Here is an 18,923-nt window from a genome sequence, read left to right as displayed (position 1 = left end):
GGAGTCAATCCCATTTACAATTGCACCCAAAACAATAAGATACCTAGGAATAAACCTAACCAAAGAGACACAGAATCTATACTCAGAAAACTATAAAGTACTCATGAAAGAAATTGAGGAAGACACAAAGAAATGGAAAAATGTTCCATGCTCCTGGATTGGAAGAATAAATATTGTGAAAATGTCTATGCTACCTAAAGCAATCTACACATTTAATGCAATTCCTATCAAAGTACCATCCATCTTTTTCAAAGAAATGGAACAAATAATGCTAAAATTTATATGGAACCAGAAAAGACCTCGAATAGCCAAAGGGATATTGAAAAAGAAAGCCAACGTTGGTGGCATCACAATTCCGGACTTCAAGCTCTATTACAAAGCTGTCGTCATCAAGACAGCATGGTACTGGCACAAAAACAGACACATAGATCAATGGAACAGAATAGAGAGCCCAGAAATAGACCCTCAACTCTATGGTCAACTAATCTTCGACAAAGCAGGAAAGAATGTCCAATGGCAAAAAGACAGCCTCTTCAATAAATGGTGCTGGGAAAATTGGACAGCCACATGCAGAAAAATGAAATTGGACCATTTCCTTACACCACACACAAAAATAGACTCAAAATGGATGAAGGACCTCAATGTGCGAAAGGAATCCATCAAAATCCTTGAGGAGAACACAGGCAGCAACCTCTTTGACCTCAACCGCAGCAACATCTTCCTAGGAACAACGCAAAAGGCAAGGGAAGCAAGGGCAAAAATGAACTATTGGGATTTCATCAAGATCAAAAGCTTTTGCACAGCAAAGGAAACGGTTAACAAAATCAAAAGACAACTGACAGAATGGGAGAAGATATTTGCAAATGACATATCAGATAAAGGACTAGTGTCCAGAATCTATAAAGAACTTAGCAAACTCAACACCCAAAGAACAAATAATCCAATCAAGAAATGGGCAGAGAACATGAACAGACATTTCTGCAAAGAAGACATCCAGATGGCCAACAGACACATGAAAAAGTGCTCCATATCACTCGGCATCAGGGAAATACAAATCAAAACCACAATGAGATATCACCTCACACCAGTCAGAATGGCTAAAATAAACAAGTCAGGAAATGACAGATGCTGGCGAGGATGCGGAGAAAGGGGAACCCTCCTACACTGTTGGTGGGAATGCAAGCTGGTGCAGCCACTCTGGAAAACAGCATGGAGGTTCCTCAAAATGTTGAAAATAGAACTGCCCTATGACCCAGCAATTGCACTATTGGGTATTTACCCTAAGGATACAAACGTAGTGATCCAAAGGGGCACGTGCTCCCGAATGTTTATAGCAGCAATGTCCACAATAGCCAAACTATGGAAAGAACCTAGATGTCCATCAACAGATGAATGGATCAAGAAGATGTGGTATATATACACAATGGAATACTATGCAGCCATCAAAAGAAATGAAATCTTGCCATTTGCGACAACATGGATGGAACTAGAGCGTATCATGCTTAGCGAAATAAGTCAAGCAGAGAAAGACAACTACCATATGATCTCCTTGATATGAGGAAGTGGTGATGCAACATGGGGGCTTAAGTGGGTAGGAGAAGAATAAAGGAAACAAGATGGGATTGGGAGGGAGACAAACCATAAGTGACTTTTAATCTCACAAAACAAACTGAGGGTTGCTGGGGGGAGGGGGTTTGGGAGAAGGGGGTGGGATTATGGACATTGGGGAGGGTATGTGCTTTAGTGAGTGCTATGAAGTGTGTAAACCTGGTGATTCACAGACCTGTACCCCTGGGGATAGAGTATTATGCCTCCATCAGAAAGGATGAATACCCAACTTTTGTAGCAACATGGACGGGACTGGAAGAGATTATGCTGAGTGAAATAAGTCAAGCAGAGAGAGTCAATTATCATATGGTTTCACTTATTTGTGGAGCATAACAAATAGCATGGAGGACATGGGGACTTAGAGTGGAGAAGGGAGTTGGGGAAAATTGGAAGGGGAGGTGAACCATGAGAGACTATGGACTCTGAAAAACAATCTGAGGGTTTTGAAGGGACGGGGGGTGGGAGGTTGGGGTACCAGGTGGTGGGTATTATAGAGGGCACGGATTGCATGGAGCACGGGGTGTGGTGCAAAAATAATGAATACTTTTATGGTGTAAATAAAAAAAAAATAAAAAAAAAATTAAAAATTAAAAAAAAAAAAAAAAAAAAAAAAAAAGACAATAGAATACAAGTAGAGACAGAAAAGCAACAGTGTGGGAATCCAAGAAAGGCAGTAATTAATTTTTCCTGGATTCACCTAAGCTGTAAGCTCCATGAGGGCTGGAACCATCTCTGTGTTATTTGCTACTTTTTCAATAGTACCTGATACAGAGCTCAGGAAAACTTGGTTGAGTAAGTGAATGAACGAATGAATGAATGAATGAAAGCTGGTCAGATAGGATCAGCTGTGGAGAAGCCTCATATCTGACATGAGGTTAGAGTCTGGTTTTGAAGAACTAATTAGTCTTTACCTAGGAAGGAAGAATACTCGAGACCAACAGATCTGAACGTCCTAGCAGGTGAATATTTAGGGCATATTCGGTCAATAATATTTGGTATTATGAGGTAGGAGTGTAGATGGGGACAGAAGATGAAATGGTAGATTGGGACCAGGTGGTGGTAAATGTGGGAGGGTTTGTTGTTGTTGTTGTTGTTGTCTTAGTGAATTGTTTATAGGATTAGTCTATTCTAGCCACCAGCGGATAGCACCAGAGTGTGGTAAAAGTTCCCGCAATGTTAAAACAGACTTCTGCAGCATATTGATCTCCTATTCTTAAAGCTTTCAGAAAGCAATCAACCATCAGACAGCCAAATGGTGGTAAGTGACAGTATACATTCTTCAGAGTCTACTGTACATTGCTATTGAATTTTCCCCATCTCAGTTAACTTATTTTTTTTCCCTGAAAAAAAGTTACCGAGAGAACAATATAAGCAGGGAGTGAAATGAAAATGTGCTGGTTTACATCTCATCCCCAAATAATAGAATGAATTTTTTTTAAGTGGGGAGAGGAGTGGCAATCTTTGCTTACTGTTATCATCAAGCCTCCCTTTAAGGATTTCTTATCTACTGAAATAATATGAAACACACCATCCAACTGGTGATATTAATGCATAAATCCCAAGAGTGCATCTAGAAATGTTTGTGCTATAAAAAAATAGAATGTTCCTGACTAATATGGTACTTTATAAATTCAATGTGCATATAGCAGTAGCAAACTTAGAGAGTGGCAATAAACAAAACAAAACAAAAAAGTGGGGGAGGGTAGTTTATGAAGCTTATAAAGGCATTTATTCCAGCATTTGGGTAATTGGAAATTTGATTATGACCAACACAATTTGGGTCCGTGTTAAAAAGGATATGGTGCCATGTGATGGAAAATAAAACAAAAGTTAGAGTCAGATATTTAAGGCTCCCAGTCCTGGCTCTTTTTCTTTCTAGAAAGTGACTTTCCCCTCCAATCTTCTTACTTTCACCTGTAAAATGAAGTAATAAGATAGTATGTAATATTGAGTTATTATGAAGTCAGGTATTAAAGTAGTGCCTAATACATAGTAAGAGCTCAGTAAATACTAGCTATCATTTCATCTTTCATTCATTGAGTGATTATTGAGTATCCATGATGTGCTGAGTTCTAGAAATTCAGAGGTAAAAAACAGTTGACTTGAAAAAGTTCACTGTCTGATCTAACAACATTTTATAGAAAAGTATGCATCATTACACATCACACAGACTTAGGATATATGTTCCATAGAGTGTTGGGAATGTTTTTCTCAGGCTGTTCCACAGTCTTCATAAATTGGTATGGGTAAACTGACAGGACTGAAAATATAAGTATTATTTTATCATCTAAGTTAGGGTTTTAAATTCTTATTGGTTAAGGCACTGTTGCCTAAGTCAGCCAGCAGAGAAGGTTTTATTTAATTATCAGACCTAACCCTGTATCCTCCAGTTTGGTGGTTTGCTACAGTGTCATCTAAGACATCTAAGTCCTCTGTGTTTCAAAGACTTCTTTCCTAGTTCAAGCCCCTTTCATCTCTCATCAGAGTCACTGTACACCTGGAATGACCTCAGAGCCCTTTTTCTCTTCCCACCCAACCGAGAGAGGTAAATAGATTCATCTTCCCCAAACACAGCTCTGATTATATATTCTCCTCTTCAAAAGTCTACTCTGGTTCTGGGTGGTAATTTGTTACTATTTGATTGGCAGTGCTAGAGTGGTCACTTCAGTCTGCTTTGCTCAGGACTTCCCCAGTTTTAGTATTTTAGCTCTGTAAGACTGAGAAAACCATCTGCCCTGGCCAGACTAGAGGAACCGGTTATGGGCAACAGGGAACCTAGACAATGCTTCTGTGAAACTCTGGGATGTACAAAACAGATATGAATCTTGGACTTAGACTCAGGTGGGTGAAATTTGTCATAACTGTTCTTATAATTTAAAAACAATTTAGCTCAATTTCTGACTGTTCTTTACCTTTTTTTTTTTTTTTAAGATTTTATTTATTGATTTGAGAAAGAGAGAGCAGGATCAGGGGGAGAGACAAAGGGAAAGGGAGAAGCACACTCCTTGCGCAGCAAGGAGCCTGACTCGAGGCTTGATCCCAGGACACTGAGCCAAAGGCAGACACTTAGATGATTGAGCCACCCAGGCACCCCAGTCCCTCATTTTTCTAGGAGCAAGAAAATCACTTCAGCCTAAATCATGACGCTCATATTTCCAGGGTGGAGCACAGAGCCAACAGATTGAGGATAGAAGGGGTTCTCTGGTCTGTAGTCATGTCTGGGTCCCAAGGAGTTGCTGCTGAGTGCTCCACTGTCCCTGTCCACCTGACCCCTTTCAGTCCAAAGGCTCTCTGCTGCTTCCACATCATGTCTGCCCATGCACAGCCATTGCCTTGAGGATTTATTACCTCCTTGGCAGCCCAGACAGAAGGAATTCAGGAACCTTCTAAACCCTCCTTTTGGTGCCTGCCCCCAATCTGGAGGAATCCCACAGATCTTAGGGTGTGGAAAGTGACAGCTGTTAACTCTCCTTTTACTTCTTTGGTACATTCTAGAATACCTGCACATTTTGTATCTTTTAAATTTTTGCCACTTCTTTACCTATTTTTTCCAAAGTTTAGTTAGGTCATAAACAGATAATACTTGGGCTAACTATAGCCCCAGACACGCTTTGTGTGGCTTTCACAGTATTTCTGTTTGTTTTGGCATCGACCTGAATCCTTTAAAGGAGACATATACCTCATCCTTCCTTGATTTTCCTGCACCCAATCCATTCACCTGTTTGCATTACCTGCCTGGTGCTTCTGGGCAATTTATTCCTCCAACTCCTGACCTCTATGAATGGAAAAGCAAAACAGGCAGTTGAGCACAGAGCAAATCTCTATTTGAATGCAGTGAAATATAGAGGACAGAAAATACCGATTTAGATCTCAAAATACTGCCTTAGCCACATCTAAAAAGGAAAAGCACAGGCACTACAGTTGGGCTATAGACAGGATATCCAGAGCCCTGACACTCAGCCTCCCAAGTTAAAAAACCACGTGTCTGCTAGATGAATGCAAACCTTAACAATGACACTGGAGACTGCTTATCATATGGCAGCTGTCTCCTTTGTCATCCTGTCTCCCTATCAGGCTCAACAATCAATCTGTGTAGCTTGCTCTTCCAAACATCTGCTCCACTCACATTGTACTGAGTGATCCAGCTCGTTTGGTCTCCTCCACCCCTGGAATGTCTGTCCTACTATTTCTAGTAGACGCTTAATTATTCTTCGAGTAGGTGCTCGAACATCATTGTCTTATGCTTTCCCAAAAGGTTCTTGTCACCTTTTCTGGTTTATCCTCCTCTCTCAGCCCATTAGCTATAGGAATTCCTTGGGAACTAGGCCTTTTTTTTTTTAACCCCCTCGCTGGACAAACTCCTCCGTGGTCACAGCTTCGGGGATGACTTTTTTGCAGGTGGCCCACGTATGTATCCTTCCTAGCCTAGTAGGGACCACATATTTCACCACCTTTTGGACATCTCCTTTTTGGATATCTTAAAGGCATCTCAAGATCAACATGACTTAACCAGTGCCCATTGTCTACCAAACCTGTTTCCTCTTTTCAGTGATGGCCAACACAAACTAGTCATCTGGTTTGTAATCAAAAACCTAGGAATCACCTAGGATATGCCCCTCTCTCCTTAATTTCATATACAAACCATCACAAGTGGGACTTTTTTACAAGAGAGGGATGTCCTGATCAGGCCCACTCAAAATGGTCTGACTCTTGTACTTCTCATTGTACATTATTGGCATTTTGGATTTTTTCAGTGTATTTGGAAGGTATCACCCTGGAGCAATGATGGTTTAAATTTATGAAGTAGTCAAGCTGAGAAGGGGAGTGCCTCAAACTATAATGATTTCCCAGGATAAATGTCACTATATAATGAATTGTCCAAGTAACCCACTCATTGTTCTAGGTCCTTCCACTTTCTGTCACTATGAACCCAGCCACATCAGTCTAGGCTCTCTCGAGAAACAGAACCAACATGATGGTTATATTTATACATTATATTTATAAATATAAATATATATGTATGTATATATATGTATTATAAGGAATTGGCTCACATGATTATGAAGGCTAAGAAGTCCAAGATCTGCAGTTAGCCAGTTGGCCATCCAGGAGAACTGGTGGTATAATTACAGTCCAAGTTCAAGAGCCTGAGAACCAGGAGAACCAGTGGTATAAGACCCAGTGTGAGTTCAAATTCAAAGACAGAAGACTAATGTCCCAGCTTGAAGACCATCAAGTAGAGACAGACAATTATTTCTTACTCAGCCCTTTGTTTTATTTAGCCCTTCAGTGGACTGCTTGAAGCCCACCCACGTTGGGGAGGACAATCTGCTCTACTCAGTCTACCAATTCAACTGTTAATCTCATCTAAAACATCTCTGCAGACAAATCCAGAAATAATGTTTAACCAAATTCAAATCCCTGTGGCCCAGACAACGTGATGTATAAAATTAACTATCCCAGAAGATTAACTTTGCCATTTTCCTTTGTACCTGTTGTTATTTCATCAGCTTCAACATTCATCCCATACTAAGTCTCATTCCCTAAAGAGGCACATGTCCCTTCTCTTAATTGGAAAAAAAAGTCTGCCTGTTCCTAGAAGCAAATGTTGTATGCTGACCATTACTCTTACTCCAAGGGAGAGACAAATGTCATTTAAAATGAAGCATTTCCTAAAAGTTAATTTTACAAAACACCAGTCTTTTTAATTTATTTTTATTTTCTTTAGAGGGGGAGGAGGTGGGGGGTAGGGGAGGGGCAGAGGGAAAGGGAGACAGAGAATCTCAAAGAGACTCCCTCTCTTAGGGTGAAAGCCAGTGCAAGGCTTGATCTCGTGACCCTGAGATTACAACCTGAGCCAAAATCCTGAGACAGATGCTCAACAGACTGAGCCACCTAGGCACGCCAACAAAACACTGGTCCAATGAGATACACTGGGAAAAAAAGAAAGAAAAGTGTTTTGACAATTAAGTATTAGTTCTCCGCATTAGTTTTCAATGCTTCATGATATGTTATCACAAACTTAGCAGCATAAAACAACATCCACAGCTTCTGTGGCTCAGAAATCCAGGCTTGGCCTAGTTGGGTTTTCTGCACAGATTCTCACAGGAGCGAAATCACAGTATTGGTTGAGCTGTGTTCTTTTCGGGAACTCAGGCCCTCTTCCAAGCTCACGTGGTAATTGCCAGAATTCAGTTCCTTGTGGGGTTTGGATTCAGGCCCTCAGCAACTAGGGAGAGCCCTTTCTATAGGCAACCATACATGTCTGCTTGTTTTTCACAGTCAACAGGATGACTCCAAACTCTCTTTTAAGGGCTTTCACCTGATTAAGTCAGGCCCACCCAGGAAAATTTCCTTTTTGATTAACATTGAGTCAACTGATTTGGGAATCTTCCTATTTGTCGTATGCTGTAGCCTAATTACAGGAGCAGTGGCCCATCGATTTCACAAATCCCACCGTTGCTTAAGGGGAGGAGTTTATATAGGACCCAGGGGTTGTAAGCTTGGAGGCAATCTTAGAATTTTGCTTGCCATCATTCAGATTAAGTTTGTGAATTAACATGGTACGGCCTCTGAAAAAATCCTGGAGTGAAGAACTCTGCTAACTGCTGTTCTCCAAATTAATTTGGCCTATATGAAAACCTTATTTTCACATAATACCTGCCATCGTTTTTGAAATTTGTTTTCTGGGCCAGCCATGTTTTGGGATAGGCTGGAATGGAAAACCCCTGAGCCATGAAGTTGGATGGTTCAGGATTCCAGTCCCCACCTTGCCTCTTCCCAACGGCTCCAGCTTGGGCAACTTCCCCGACCTTGCAGAGCCTTCATGAAATGTCTGGGGTACTTTAGAACCTGTTCCTCATGGCTGTTACAATGAAAGTAAGTAACACCTCAGAACATGCCTGGCACAGGTTAGAGATCCAGCAAGGTAAAAGAGCATGATGGCTTTCTCCCTCTCCTTTTTCATATGAAATTTTAGAAACAACTACAAAAATGATACTCTATCAATGTTAGGGTTGTATGAAATTTCCAGATATCAGACATGAAGCTTCAAACATCCATAGTCTAAAAAAAAAAAATCTAAAATTAAAATTTTAGAAGAAAAATAGTTCTTTAGTCTATACATGATTATTCATTTGTGTTTTAAACAGTCTTCCATGAATACTGTCAGACCACAGTAAAGCCAGAAATGGATCATGAGCATATGAAGGTAGATTCTGTGTTCTTGTTAACCACCTAAACAACAAAAACATGGAAAATTTGATGTTATTATTTGTCTAATGAGTTAAAATTAATTGAGATGTCTCAAATATGTTAGTAACACGCATTACATCCAGGAAAGTCATATGAAAAGTCTTCAGTCACATAATGTAAAGAATAAACTATTTAATACCTTTGGAACAAGTGCCAAGTTTTAGAGACAAAATATTTGATGTTTAGACCAACCTGCAGGGCAGTGACTATATGATAAGTCTAAGTAGAATGGATTATAAAGGTACAAAATGACAAAACTTCTGGCTAACATTAAAACATTGTGACAATTGTGTGACCTTTAATAAAGTATTTACCCTTTCTAAGCCTCAGTTATAGCCTAAGAAGTGGATGAAGTCCTTGAGTCATAGGCATATCATAAAGGTACAACAGATAAAAACAGTGTAATGGTGTTACTTCTCAAGTATAAAGTTAATTGCTGAATGAGTTTAAGCTCTCGTTTGGTCTCAATGTTGTATTGTACTTTTAAATCCTTGAATGAAAAGTTTGTGCTAAATTCTGAAAAATTCAGAAACCTTGGAAAGAAAGTTCATGCTGGACCTCTTATTAAAAGGAAAAGAAAAACAGCATGCTTGTATTATTCAGTGTCGTTAGCCATTAACAGAGGGGAGACAAGTGCAGAGAATATATTGCTCATAAAATTCTTTCTAAATGGAATCCTTTGCAGTATATCCCATGAGGCATCTCTAGGTCTTTAGGGACACAGAACAATTTATTGAAACTTCTGTGCAAATTGAAACTCATATTTGGAGCAATGCATTAAGAATCTATAGATCATTTATTCCTGCTCGTCGCTGAAGGAATTGCAGAGATCACTTTTATTATACAAATGTTCCTTCAGTGATTAAAATTCCTTCTCTCTGGCATATGCATGAAAAATAAGAATAAGAATGAATAAGAAATAGAAGCTGCTCTGATAGATAAATTGCATATATTGAAGAACAAGGAAAACAGTGTGTATGTGTTATCATATTAAAAAAAATAAAATATATTGGGAACTCCTTGAGTTTCCTTCCTCAATAATGAGAAGCACAGAATGAGAATGTTCACTTATAGTAATTTCATCAGCACACCAGTGAGGCTAGAATGAATGGTAGACAGAAATGTGAATAGGGTATCATTTTGATATTACTTCAGCAAACACAGCTAGGAGAGCTAATGCTCATTTTAAACTACATGTCAAGGTTTCCAAAGAGTCACAACAAATAAAAAAAATCTTTTTGGGGGAGCCTGGGTAGCTCAGTGGGTTAAAGCCTCTGCCTTTGGCTCAGGTCATGATCCCAGGGTCCTGGGATCGAGCCCTGCATCAGGCTCTCTGCTTGGCAGGGAGCCTGCTTCCTCCTCTCTCATTCTGCCTGCCTCTCTGCCTACTTGTAATCTCTTCCTGTCAAATAAATAAATAAAATCTTAAAAAAAAAAATCTTTTGGATTTCACTAGTTTCTGCTGGAAGCTACAACACACCCAGTCCTTTCCTGGGCCCTATCAACCATGTAAGAAAAAGATGTTTATGTTTTCCAGGACCATTAGGTAAGCTTGTATTAATTGCACCCTCCACAACTCCAAGGGGGGCTGACCTGAGAGTTTTGATAGTGAATAAAACAGAGTTGGGAGTCCTTCAGACCTGGGGAGACCTGACTCTGCTGCTTAATGCATGACCTTGAGCAAGTCCTGACTTTTCAAAGACATGATTTCCTCATGTGAAAGGGGAATAAAAGCACCTACCTTTTACATTCTTTACCTTTTACATTACTGAATGGGTAAATGCATTTGAAGCACTGAAACCAATATGCTTGTACTTGCTACAGTGGTTGCTGTTACTATACTCTCCTTAATGCCTGCCTTTGTTTGGCTTTCTCTAGTAGCAGCCTTTTAGACAAGGAGTTTAGTGCAGGAAGTTGATTTGGGAAGTGATTCCAGGAAGCACAGATGGAAATGTTGGAAGTGAGACAGAGAAAAGAAGAAAGACAATGATCGGTGATTTACTGAGCGGGAGACTGTTACATTAAGTGGGGCTCAATCCCGCTGAGAAACTCTACGAGACTAAGGAGAACACCGTCAGAATTATCCCACCCAAGGGGCGAGAGGGCTGGAGTTTTTAATCCACCAATAATCTGTTAACGGTTGAGGATTGCTTCTATAGGAATTAACCTTTCTGTACTTTTAGCTTGTCCTGCATGCGGGCCAAGCCTGTTCCCAAAGGCAGACAAATGACCTTAGCCACAGAGAATTGAAGGGATTTCAGCAAGTAGCCTTCTGAGTACAGAGGTGAGAACATTAGGGATAGAGGTGAGGGCGTAGGGGATATGGGCAGAACTCCAAAAAAATGTGCTGCATTCTTAATAACCTAGACTTTGTTCATCTTCCCTCTGGCTCCTTGTCTGATGAGTTCTTCAGTTCTCACTGCTATATGAGGTTGTTATAAAATAGCTAAATCTCTCAAACTGTATTCTTAGGCATCTCCTTGTCTAAAGACTTTAGGCTGGCAAGTTAGAATGTATACACTCTGGGTTGAGTGAATTTAAAAAACTTTGAGCTTGGACATCCAGATTTTGTACAGAGTTGGTTTGGCGGATGCTTTCAAAGAGTTTACAACCGAACTGGGGAGACTGGACATATACAAGTCCAAGACGTAAATTTATAAATTTAAGGTGCCAGTGTGGGCACAGTGTGGTCACACTCATCTAGGAAGTGAGATGGGAGGGTTTTTTTATGGAGAAACCTGCTGAAATTCCCATTGCTTTTTATCTTGTATCATTTCCCATTTTGCCCTGAAATCTCAAGGCATCTGAATAGGGTACATACTTAGTGCTGCCTTGGTTTACATCAGCTGTTCAGCTCAGTAGTGAAATGGACAAATGACTTGGTAGAGTGCAGTAAAATGACCAATTATTGGGCAATCTCTAGGAAGCATCCTACTGAATTATTTTATCTTACTAATTTCAAGAGGAAAGAAATAAGAGAATTAATTATTTCCCAGTTATGGCATAAGGAAAGCATCAAAGCTAAAGGTAAGACTTTTAAGCAAGAGCATAAAATTGGAAAACTTCTCAGTATATACATTTTACCAATTAAAGTGGATAACAATCAGCTGGTGTCTATTTATGTTCTTAGAAGGGTGGAGAGAGTAGAAAAAACTTAGGCTTTGTTGAGAGGAAAAACCTGAGATCTAAGCTCTACTCCTCAGGAACTGATTTATCAGGTAACTTAGTTCATCTCTCTGAGCACAAATACCTCTTTTGTAAAATGGGCATTAAACCTAAATTATAGAACCAATGAAAGAATATGACATATAAATGTAATATATATGAAATATGAAAGGGCTAGATTCCATCAATAGGTGAATAGACTAACAAATTATATCTTTACAATGGGATGCTTCTCAGCAATAAACGGAATAAACTATTGATGCACAAAACAACATGATTCATCTCAAAATAATTATGCTGGACTAAGAACAAACAGTACACACTGCAGGGTTCTATTTATGTAAAATTCTAGAAAATACAAAATAATCTATTGTGACAGAAAGCCCATGCGGGATTGCTTGAGGATGGGGAAATCAGGAGAGGCAGCATTGATGGACAAGAAAGGGAAACTTCTGGGGAGATGGAGATACACATTATCTTGATGGCTGAGATGGTTACATGAGTGTACACATATGTCAGATCTTATCACACTTACACTTTAAATATGTGCCACTTATTTTATCTACTTATACCTTGATAATTCTGTTAACAAAAATAGTGTTAATGACACAGTAGATTCTCAGTAAATGTAATAATTCCTTCTCTACATGTGTGTTTATATGAACTTGACTCAACTGGTTTGGGGTAGCTGGGTGATGGACATGGGGGAGGGTGTGCGCTATGGTGAGTGCTGTGAATTGTGTAAGACTGACCTGGACCCCTGAAACAAATAACACATTATATGTTAATTAAAAAAGAAAAGAAAAGAAAAACTTGCTTGGGGTTAAGTTTGTTGAGTCCAAATGAGTTGAGGCTATACAGAATTGATGTTTATTATTCTGTCTGCTCATCACCACTTTCTTCTTCATGTAACAGGATCTTTCCTTTTTCAGTAAACAGCTTTTTCTTGGCTCAAAAACATGGTTCTCCTTGGAGTTGCCAATCACAGAGAAGCAACATTTTGGCCGCTCAGGGATGCATGTACTGCTGACATCACCAGTCAAAGCTGTGTGCCCAATCCCCAACTTCCCTGGGCTAGGCTGCCAATAGCTGGTTCTTCAGAGGTTTGCTCTTGGGCTATTAGGGCTGCCTCACCTCTAGGGAGGCAGAGCTTAAAATATCTAGATTATATTCCCTCAGGGCAACCTGTGGTCAATGACTAGTGTGCAGCTCTAAAAACCCTGCTCCCCTCCTTCAAGATGGGAACAAACTCTGGTCCACAAATATGCTCTAGAGCTGGAAATTTGAGCTGGGAGATGAGGACTCTCTTTCAACTAATCAAGAGAGGTTAAGATGTGATTCTAGAGCTCCGAGTACCTAAATTCCTCATCTTATTTAAAAAAAAAAAAAAAAAAAGTGTTTTGAAAGAAGTCAAGCTGGGAGAAATTCAGACCAGCAATGAAGAAAAGAGACAGACTCCTCATGATGTTTGGGTCCATGATGCCAGTTATCTTAAAGAATGGGTACTCTTTCCTTCTGGGGTGTTTTATCTTAGCCAATAAATACCATGGGCTTGGCTTCAGTTTCTATCTCTTACAACAAAAGGAATCCTGACTAAGACCCCTGGTACACAGTCAAACCAGGCCTTTCTGCTCTTACTATGTGAAATTAGTCAGATGGACAAGTTAGGATGAATTGGATCAAACAAGTGAATTGCTTTTATCTAATTAGGCAACAGAAAGGACCCCATGTTGAACTTTCAAAATTATAGCTTTCAGAACTGGGGCTCAAATAGGTTTCACTTTTTTTTTTTTTCTGTTTTAGAAATACAACTTTTATTTTAACTTATAATCAAATACTTTATAATAAATCCTTACTTTTTTTTTTTTTTTTTTTTTTTTTTTTTTTTAAAGATTTTATTTATTTATTTGACAGAGAGAAATCACAAGTAGATGGAGAGGCAGGCAGAGAGAGAGAGAGAGGGAAGCAGGCTCTCCGCTGAGCAGAGAGCCCGATGCGGGACTCGATCCCAGGACTCTGAGATCATGACCTGAGCCGAAGGCAGCGGCTTAACCCACTGAGCCACCCAGGCGCCCTAAATCCTTACTTTCATGTCAGTAGTTTTTAGTAATTTGATCTCATTTCCTTTAGAATATCAAACTCTCCCTCTGAGCTGACTGAGGTTTTCCCCACACCAGGGAATTCTTTCTGACACCAGCTGGGTGTGTCCCACCAATTCAATTCAATCCAATTCAATTCAATTCTATTCAATTCTGACACTAACCAGAGTGCAGTCCCTACAGGTTAAGGGCTCAGGCCCACAACACTGCCCTGCCCCCCACCTCAGATGCCAATCATAAATCCTGGGATGTCACCAGTACTTCTGAACAACCAGTTCTAAATCAGAGGTTCCCATGACCTTCTTTCTGAGTTTGGTTATTTGCTAGAACAGCTCACAGAACTCAGGGAAATATTTACTTATATCTTCAATATATTATGCAATAAAGGATGTGAAAAAGGAGACGCATGAATAGGCAGATACAGAGATACACAGGGTGAGGTGAAGAAGGGTCCTGAACATAGGAGTTTCTGTCCCCATGGAGTTGGGTGTGCCCCTCTCCAGCATGCAGTGATGTTTACCAACCCGGACATTCCTTGAACCCAGGACTATTGGGATTTTTATGGAGAGATTTATCACATAGACCTGGTCAATCAGTCACTCAATCTCCAGCACTTTCCCCTTCCCAGAAGATGGGAGGTGGACTGAAAGTTCCAAGCTTCCAATCATGGCTTAGTCTTTCCAGTGACCTGCCGCCATCTTGAGGCTATCTGGAGCCCACCAAGAGTTCCCTCACTGGAACAAGAGATGTCCTTATAACCCAGGGAATTCCAGGTGTTTTGGAGCTCTGTGCATGGAATTGGGACAGAGACCAACATATTTTTTCTGTTGTTTTATAGACTCACACATCAAACACCCCCACAAACCACTGATCAGGAAAAGATGCTGCAAGTGGAAATACTTGTTATTGACCTGGAAAAGATTTGGGGCCAGAATCATGCAAAATAATTGCCATTATTCATGAAATTATTAGGACATTCTGCAGTTCTTTTTTTTTTTTAAAGATTTTATTTATTTATTTGACAGAGAAAAAGATCACAAGTAGACAGAGAGGCAGGCAGAGAGAGAGAGAGAGGGAAGCAGTCTCACTGCTGAGCAGAGAGCCCGATGCGGGACTCGATCCCAGGACCCTGAGATCATGACCTGAGCCGAAAGCAGAGGCTTAACCCACTGAGCCACCCAGGCACCCCATTCTGCAATTCTTAATTGTCTCATTTGCTTTTCCTGTCAAAGGCATGAGGAACTCACCTATCCACTCAGGCAAGTAGAAATCATGTGAAATTATGGATTTTTGCCAGCACATCTCTAAATAATCAAGGTCTTGGAAAAACATTATGTTGAGTCATACTTTCCAGAAAAGAGGTATGTAGCGAAGAGCAATATTAAATTATATTCTATTTTCAAAGTAAAACTGATAGAAATCAGACTCTCGGAGGGCAAAAATATGACCTATGTCAATAAATTGGGACACTTTTTAGAAAGATTACAGATATAGATATGACAACACACAATTAATTATTGGGAATTCTGAGACTGCTTTCAAAAGAAATCCTGATTGATAGTTTGGTCTAAAACATTAAAGTAATGAAGAAGGCTGCTAACCTTGTGATCAAGTGAATTTGTATATTGGGACCCACAAAACAGAGACTTACCACAGCAGTCCTGCCCACATCACAAATCTAAACCGAAGTCAGCCTGCTCTTAGGAGAAATTTGTCCCTGTCAGGGAACCTAACACATACCAACACAATCCTCCAACTCAACTTTAGCTAGCTTACATTACCCAAGAAAGTGGGACCTGCTAGCCTTAGAAGAGAATCCCAACCTCCTAGCCAACCAAGCCCAATTCCATGTTGCCTCTGCTAATGCTGTGTAAAGCTCACTCTTGTCCTAAACCCTTCCAGAAAAACGTGCTACTGCTTGTGAGGCACTATATTCCCCTAATTCATGGATTGTTTCCCTTTGAGTAAAGGAAATCAAACTCATTACTAAATTCAGTTTTGTCATTTGGCTTAAAAACAGTCAGATCTAGGCGTGTCTGCATGGCTAAGTCAGTTAGGCATCTGACTCTTCATATTGGCCTGGGTCATGATCTCAGGGTTATGAGACTGAGCCCATTGCTGGACTCTGCACTAAACCTGGAGACTGCCTGAGATTCTCTCTCCCCCTCTCCCTCTTCCCCCCAGCCCCAAATGAAAATAAATAAATCTTTAAAAAAATTAAACAACCAGGTCTACATTTAAACCCTGGCTTTGCCATTTACTAGCTGCCTGTTTTGGTTTTCTCAATAGCTTCATGATAAACACCATGGATGTGGCAATCACATTGGTCATAGTCACCACTACATTTAAAGAGAGTAATGAGTAACAGTGATAACCATAAGAGACAACAGTTTCGATCACTTTCTATTTGCCAGAGGCAGAGCCCAGTAAGCAAACAAACACTTAACCTTAACCTCACTGTTAAAGTGCAGTTATTATGCCTATTTTATGAATGGAAAAATTTAGGCTTAGGCCTCAAGCAACTTACCTGAGTCACACAGATGGGGTGTGATTGAAGTGGAAAAAAAAAAAAAAAAAGAATGTTGCAATTAAGAGCAGTAGGTGGGGGTAGGCAGAGAAGGGAAGAGAGAGAAAGGATTACTAAAGGGAAATCTCACTAAAATAAAATTGGGAGGCTGGCAGGGAGAGCTCTCCTGCCCTACCACTACCTGTCAATTACAGATCAAACTAGAAGAGATAGACTTTTCTCAGGATACTACTTGAGGTACTACTTTACTACTCCAGCAGGAGAAAGAAAGGCTGTTCTCTGGCCCTGGCAACAGCCCAGCTAATGAAAGCAGTCACAACTCAGCCAATGAGAAGCCACTAGACTTCTTACACCCAGTTCACTTCAATGGATTTTTTGTTTATAATAGCCTCCCAGGTCCTATCCTCCATGAGTGTTCCTCCCTTTTGTTTGGTGAACTTGCTTATGATTTTTGCTCTAGCTCCATTGTCCTGGATTGCAACTCTCAGCTATTCATGAATAACCACCCCCCATGCCTTTTTTTCTGGGGGGGGGTGGTAAACTAACTAGCGGTTTTATTTTTAAAGTTAAGGATAAGAACAAAGAAAAGGGAGGGGAAGAGAGGGCAGCCAGGAAGAAGGATGAGAGGGAGGGAATAATGAGGAAAAAAAGTAAATGAAAAGGGAAAGGAAGAGAGAAAGCATCACAGGGCTGTGGTGAGTTCTACTTGAGACAGGTAAAACAAGTTCAATGTGCAAGTTATTATCACATCATAGTATTAATACGCATCAGTACTCCTTGGGAATTGTTAATATCAGTGGCATAACCTACTGTAAATAAGGCAATATAAAACAAAGCAAATTAATAATAATCACGTGGTCTGTTATTTATTGAAATTATAGGCAAATGCATTCTCCTAACTCAGTCAGGGACACAGCACTGAAATCCTCCTTTGTCTGTTGAGCAAAGAGGATGGATGTGCTCTAACAGGGGAAATGTCACAAGCATATTCTCCTATAGACATGACACTCACTTTCAACGATCTAGTAATTTCACCACATTTGCTTCACTGACCCCTTTCCTTCTCTTTCTGCTTTTCTGTTGTTGAAATAAAACCTGGTCATTGTAGGGCGCTTGGGTGGCTCAGTTGGTTAAACAACTGCCTTTGGCTCAGGTCATGATCCTGGAGTCCTGGGATCGAGTCCTGCATCGGGCTCCCAGCTCCATGGAGAGTCTGCTTCTACTTCTGACCTTCTCCTCGCTCATGCTCTCTCTCACTGTCTCTCTGGCAAATAAATTAAAAAAAAATTAAAAAAAAACCCTGGTCATTGTGGTATTTCACCTTTAAATACCTCAATACGCATGTCTTTTAAATGAGCAGTTTCTGTCATAATCATAGTCTCAGCTTAGTGTCCCCCCAAAAGGAAAGCCTAAAACAGGGACTTGGGTGTAAGTTGTTATTTTGGGAACTGAGAAGAGTGGAACCAAGGAGGAGGCAAAGTCAATCCAAGGGTGTCCCTATGGGCACCTGGGCTTAATTCTGTCGAGAACCCTCTGAGGAACTGTAGAATCTCATTCCAATTGTGTATCAAGTGACTGAAATGGGGAGTGTTTATCCCCTGACTCCCATGCCTTGCTCAAGGATGCCCCATGGGGTGGGTGTTAACACTCTTACACTCCCAGGTATACGATGGAATTCTTCAGACCCAGCTAGCATGGGTGGCACGTTTCTCACAGGTGTCCTTCAGGAGGCAACAGAGTAGATCAGAAAGCGAGAGATCTGTGGTGCAGTTTAGGGGAGATGCCACAGGGGAGTTGCAGAGTTTTACCTGTACAACTCTGCTCACAACCACAAGGGCTAGAGTGAACACGGAGCTGCGGAGGCCAGAGCCAGGACCTAGGGAAGACATGCCTGACACAACTAGAAAGGCCATTGGCACAGCTAATCACATTCATTCTAATGCTGTGAGATCATCTAAAGCCAGGCCAAAATCAGATTCTCCCCAATGAGCCAAAGAGGTCTTTTTAACAGTAGCTTTGGTTTGGTTAAGATCCAAACAAGCATCATAAATTATGTCCTTAATTAGTTAAGCTTATGTTCTTAAATCTCTCTCAGTCTAGAACAGTCCTCCTTCACCTTTTCAAATGCCATTGATTTACATACACAAAAACCGTATCTGTTGTCCTAAGACCAAATGTTCCACATTTTGGGGTTGCCTCATTAGAGAGGCCTTCTATATTACTTCTTTATCTCCAATATTCCTATAAATGACCATAAACTCTATAGTCTT

Source organism: Mustela erminea, chromosome 1, assembly GCF_009829155.1.
Source record: "Mustela erminea isolate mMusErm1 chromosome 1, mMusErm1.Pri, whole genome shotgun sequence".
Taxonomy (NCBI): Eukaryota; Metazoa; Chordata; class Mammalia; order Carnivora; family Mustelidae; genus Mustela; species Mustela erminea.
Note: the sequence above shows the minus strand (reverse complement) of the source record.